This window comes from Tupaia chinensis, unplaced genomic scaffold, assembly GCF_000334495.1.
Source record: "Tupaia chinensis unplaced genomic scaffold, TupChi_1.0 Scaffold144150_1, whole genome shotgun sequence".
Classification (NCBI taxonomy): domain Eukaryota; kingdom Metazoa; phylum Chordata; class Mammalia; order Scandentia; family Tupaiidae; genus Tupaia; species Tupaia belangeri.
The window spans coordinates 1155570-1161198 of record NW_006204006.1 but is presented as its reverse complement, the minus strand read 5'-3'; the positions used below and the strand labels follow the sequence as shown (position 1 = coordinate 1161198).

The 5629-nt window shown below is 47.4% G+C and overlaps 1 pseudogene; it reads left to right on the top strand.

Annotated features, from left to right (window-relative positions):
* The first annotated feature begins 1863 nt into the window (after positions 1 to 1863).
* LOC102476871 (PC4 and SFRS1-interacting protein pseudogene) lies at positions 1864 to 2863 on the top strand (annotated as a pseudogene).
* Positions 2864 to 5629: the final 2766 nt, after the last annotated feature.

The following is a 5629-nucleotide window of genomic DNA, read 5'->3' as shown; positions in this document are numbered from 1 at the left end:
GCATGCGCTCACCAGACAGACAGAGAAAGAGAGATAGAAAGCGAGAAATCACCCCCCATGGGGATGGTCACGCCGCAATCCCTTCTCCATTCTCCTCTCAGGATCTTGGGCACGCACGCACATGCACCTGGAATGAGTTTTAAGCCACCGGATCCGGAACGCGAACCGCAGTTGATTACGTGGGAGTCGAGCGACATAGCCATTACGCTAACTGCTGGTCCCAGGTGATTTTTAATTTACATGTTTGTCTCTGTCTTCTCATTTTCCTACAGTGGTGTTTGTGGCATATGGCAGGTTTTATGTAATATATATATTGTGAGAGTGTGCACATATGCATCAATGTGTGTTATGTATACATGTGGAACACGTGTTCCTGCATGTGAGATGTGTGTATGTAGGATGTGTGTGCTCAGCTTCTGATCCCGGTGTATGTGTGTGCGAACGGGTACGTGGAGATGTGTGTGTGTGTGCGTGTGTGTGTATTGCATATGGACCATATGAATCTGTGTGATGTGTGTATCAGTGTGTCTGTTAATGTGGTGGGGGTGTGAGTGTGTGGGAGTGTGTGTTCAGGTAGAAGCTTATCAGTCTCAGCTGGACGTTACAGTTATTTCCTGGGGTCTGACCTCCTTTCTCCCTCCCATGAGACCTGACCTAGGCTGGCTGGGCCCAACCCCACCTCTGCCCTGCTCCCAGGTACCAGGTGGCACTAGTGCAGGGTCAGAGCTGATGTCGCTGGCCAGTTTGGGGTCCTGAGCCCAGCCCATTGCTTCTTTCATCCTCAGTGAGCTCAAAGATAAATGCAAAAATAAAAAAAAATATTAAAGGACCAGCAGTTGACGTAATGGCTATGTCGCTGGACTCCCATGTAGTCAACCATGGTTCGAGTCCCAGACCCGGTGGCTTAGACTCACACCAGGCACATATGCGTGTGTGCCCAAGATCCCAAAAGGAGAATGGAGGAGAAGGGATTGTGGCGTCGCCAGCCCCCTGGGGGATGGTCTCTCTCTGTCTCTCTGGCAAGCACACATGCCCTATAGAAAAAATCTCCCCCCAAAAAAAGAAAAAAGATAAATGCAACAGTAAACCTGTTACGAGTCTGTGCAGTGTGTGTGCGTACATACATGCGCAGGTATCCACATGTGTGTCATGTGAGGAGTCTCCATCCTCTTCCAGGGCTTCTGGGAAGACACTGGGGAGCACGGAGGGAGTTGAGGGAATGTTCTTCAAGGACTGTGCTTCCCAACTCGCAAGGACGTAGCACTCAGGCAGGAGGCCGACTGGAACAGGACAGGGGCCTCCAGCTCGCCAGCCCCACAGGGCTCCCAGGCCCCTTTCCTGTGCCCAGGACAGCTGTCCAGGGTAGTCGGAGGAAGTGCCTGCCCAGGAAAGCTCAGAGCCCTGCGCACTCAGTCAGCTCCAATGTCCCTGGGGAAGACGTACCTCTAGGTTTCAGCGAAAGCGACAAAGGGAACCCCAGAGGGGTTCAGAGAACAATGGCTCCAAAGATGTGCACACCTAAGGCCCAGAGCCTGAAAATGTCACCTCATAGCAGAAAAGCGACTGTAAAGATGATGGCCAATTTCACGCGTTGAGCAGCCAGCAACAGCAGCTGTAGTTGCCATTCAGAGCCATTGAGATGCCCCTGAGGCAGGTGGTGGTGCAGGTGGCTTGTGTGGACACTGGTCAGAGGTGGCTGGCTGGCAAGCGCCACAATCTCAGAGCCTGCGTCCCTGGCAGGTGCGTCGGGACAGCCCGTGTCATCCTCCATGGTCCCTGGCCCTGGCCTGGGAGCTCCGCTGGCGTCCCTTCATCGCCTCCCCTCCTGGGCTTCCTTCAGACCCCCGACCTCGCCCCTAAAACATGAATTGCGATTTTAAGCCTGAAGACCCCCTCTTCGCCAAAACGAAAGGTGATGCTCATTGGCCAGCTCAAGTGGGTGGATGAAGTTCCTGATGGAGCTGTAAAGCCGCCCACAAACTACACATTTTCTTCTCCGGGACTTAGGAGACTGCTTTTTTAGGATCAAAGGATATATCTCCTTAATAAGGAGAAACAGAGCAAACCAAATAAGCGAAAGATTTTAATGAAGGTTTATGGGAGATAGAGAACAATCCAAACATGAAATTTTCAAGTCAACAGGCATTCGCTGAACAATCGAACACTTCTAAAGTTGAAATTGAAGAAAAAGAAACTAGTGTTTCAGAGGAAGATACTGACCATGGAGAAAAAAACAGCCATGAAGATGAGACTAAGGCAATTGACACAGCCACTCCCAAAGCTGCCAGAAGAGGAAGAGAAAGGCAGAAGAACAAGTAGAAATCCAGGAGGCAGGCATATTGACAGCAGCGACATCCTCTGTTACTCGAAAAGTGAGTCCTGGAAGAGAACGACCTGCAGCTACAGAAAAGATTCCAAAGCCAGGAGGCAGACCCGAAATGGTAACGCAGCCCTGTCCTTCAGAGACTGGGATTGTTACTGAAGAAGACAACATTAAGAAAAAGGGGAAGAGGAAAAACAACATAAAAAGGCAGATTAAAAGGATGGAGAGGGCCAGAAGGAAGAAAATAAACCAAGAAAAGAGCTGGACGGAAAAGAAGGGAAGAAATTGAATCCAAAAGAAAAAAATGTAGCTAAAACAGGCGTCACATCAGCCTCCGAGTCTGAAGATGATCGAGAAGGTGAAAAGAAGAGAAAAGGTGGAAGAAACTTTCAGACTGCTCACAGAAGGAATATGCTGAAAGGCCAACATGAGAAAGAAGCAGCAGATTGAAAACGCAAGCAAGAGGAACAAATGGAAACAGCATTTTGCTCTGTAAAGCATTTCAGATGCAGCTTGTATGAAATGCATTATGCAAAATAAAGTTCATTGTGTTGTATTCCAGGCCAAACAACATTAATCTGCAGTAATAAAAAATGTATCTCAGGGGGCCAGCAAGTGGCATGGTGGTTAAGGGTGCTGGACTCCCTCATGGGTGACCACAGTTCAAGTCCTGGACCTGGTGGCTTGCTGTGTCACTTTCCTTCTTTCTCTCTCTCTTTCTCTCTCTCTGGTCAAATTAAAAAGTAAATAAATGAGTAAAAGCTAAATAAAATAATTATATATGTGTGTGTGTGTATGTGTGTGTGTGGGTGTGTGTAAAATTTTGGGCTCGAAGCATTAATCCATTTACTGAAAAGAGAATATAAGCAGAAGAAACAAAAGACGAAGAATTTTTTTGTCTAAAGAATTATTTTATTTACCTTTATTTATTTTAATTTGACCAGAGAGGGACAGAGCGACAGAGAGAGAGGGAAAATGAGAAAGCAAGCCACCAGGTCTGGGACTTGAACCACAGTCAGCCATGCGGGAGTCCAGCAACATTAACCACCATGCCACCTGCTGGACCCCAGATGAAGAGTTTAAGACAGATTCATAGGACTAAATTTCCCCGCTTACGCCCTTGATGGAAGAATGTTCCATATTCTAAACTGAAGACTTTATTATTAATGGCATTATTACTGTGTTATGATGGTTAACAAATTTCATGTAAGGTACACACTACATATTAAGGTCTGCCATCATTCCTATTAAGATTTTACCAAGTTTAAAATGAAGCTTTGTGTTTGAAAATTATAATAAACTTAGATGAAGATGGTGGTTGTACATTATTTGATTAGAAGATATAAAAACTGGGGACCATCAGTTAGCAAAATGGCTAAGCCATGTAGTCAACTGAGGTTCGAGTCCTGGACCTGGTGGCTTAAACTCATGCTGGGCGCATGTGCATGTGTGCCCAGGATCCCAAGAGGAGCATGGAGGAGAGGGGATTGTGATGTGACCATCCCCCCTAGGGGGTGATTTATCACTTTCTGTCTCTCTGTCTTTCTAGTGAGCACACGCGCCCTATAGCAAAAAACTCTTCAAATAAATAAATAAATAAAATAAAAGTTCATTTTGTTTTGAAGCTAGGTATTAAACTGGAATCGTGGGAACCAGCAGTTAGCGTAATGGCTATGTTGCTGGACTCCCACGTAGTCGACCGCGGTTAGCGTCCCGGACCTGGTGGCTTAAAACTCACGCAGGGCGCGTGTGCGTACGTGCCCAAGATCCGAGAGGAGAATGGAGGAGAAGGGATTGCGGTGTGACCATACTTCCTGGGGGATGATTTCTCGCTTTCTGTCTCTGTCTCTCTCTGTCTGGCTGGCGAGCGCCGCCCTATATGGCAAATCTCTCCAAAAAAAAAAAAAACTGGAATCATTATTACACCCCTGAGAATGGGGCAATTATTGCCTTCCCTTGAAATTCCTTTGTTGTTTAATTCTTTAGAGTCTTTGTTGTTGATGTTGTTGTTTTTAAAGAATTATTTTATTTAACTTTATTTATTTATTTATTTGAACAGAGAGGGATAGAGTGGGAGAGAGAGAGAGAGAGAAAGAGAGAGAGGGAAAGTGAAAATGCAAGCTTCCAGGTCCAGGACTCGGTCCAGGACTTAGTCGGCCATGTGAGAATTCAGTGCCCTCAATCACTATGCCACCCGTTGGCCCCTATTGTTGTTGGTTTTTTTTTAATCCTGAGAGATTAATTAAATAGTGGACTTATTAAGAAAAAAAATGAAACTGTAACCAAAATTTTATAATAAATTTTGTTTTGTTTTGTTTTTAACTTCATGTGTCCATGTGGCTGGGCCGTGGGGCCCAGATATGTAGTCAAACACTCATTACTCTGGGTGTTTCTGTAAAGATGTTGGGGTGAGATTTACATTCACACCAGTGGACTCTGAGTAAAGCAGATCATCCTCTATACTGTGGCAGGCCTTGTTCAATCGGTTGAAGGCCCCACTAGAACATAGGAGATCGTCCCCAAGAAGAGATTCTCCAGCACATGACCTTCCCCCCTCCCTCCAGCCTGTGGCTCACCTTCTGGATTGTCATCCTCCATAGTTATATGAGCCAAGTCCTTAAAAAAGCCTTTTCCCACACACACATTCGGCCTGTGGCCCTGCTGCTATGAAGAACCTGGTGAACATGCAGATGTGATGGAGGCACGGGCCTTGCAGTGGGAGATGATGCTGCCTTATCCAGGTGGGAACAGCATCATCACAGGAGCCCTTCAGATCAGAGAACCTTCATGGCTGGATCAAGAGATGACTTGGGGGTCGGCCAGTGGTATGGTGGTAAGGCACTGGATCCCACATGGCCAACTATGCAGTTCAAGTACCACACCCAACAGCTTGAAAATTATGCCAACCGTGGGACCAGCAGTTGGCGTAACGGCTATGTTGCTGGACTCCCATGTAGTCGACAATGCTTCGAGTCCTGGACCTGAGTAGCTTAAACTCACGCCGGGGTCCTATAGGGCTGGGGAGGGGCGATGAACCATCTCCCCGGATCTCCCTCTCCAGGTTGGTGTGCTTCTGAGCCCTCTGGCAGTGGTGGCTGTATCGTTGGCCCAAACCACCTCCTCTGGGTGTGCCCTGGGTCACTTCTTCCTGCCCACCCAGGTCCCCATAATCAGGGGTGTGTCTGTCCTCTGGCAGCCCCTCCAGCTGTGTCTGTACACTCCCCCCACCCACCTCAGAGACTCTGCAGGAACTAACTGAGAGAACAACTCAAAACCTGGCTTACCCCCACATCAGCCCTCCCTTGT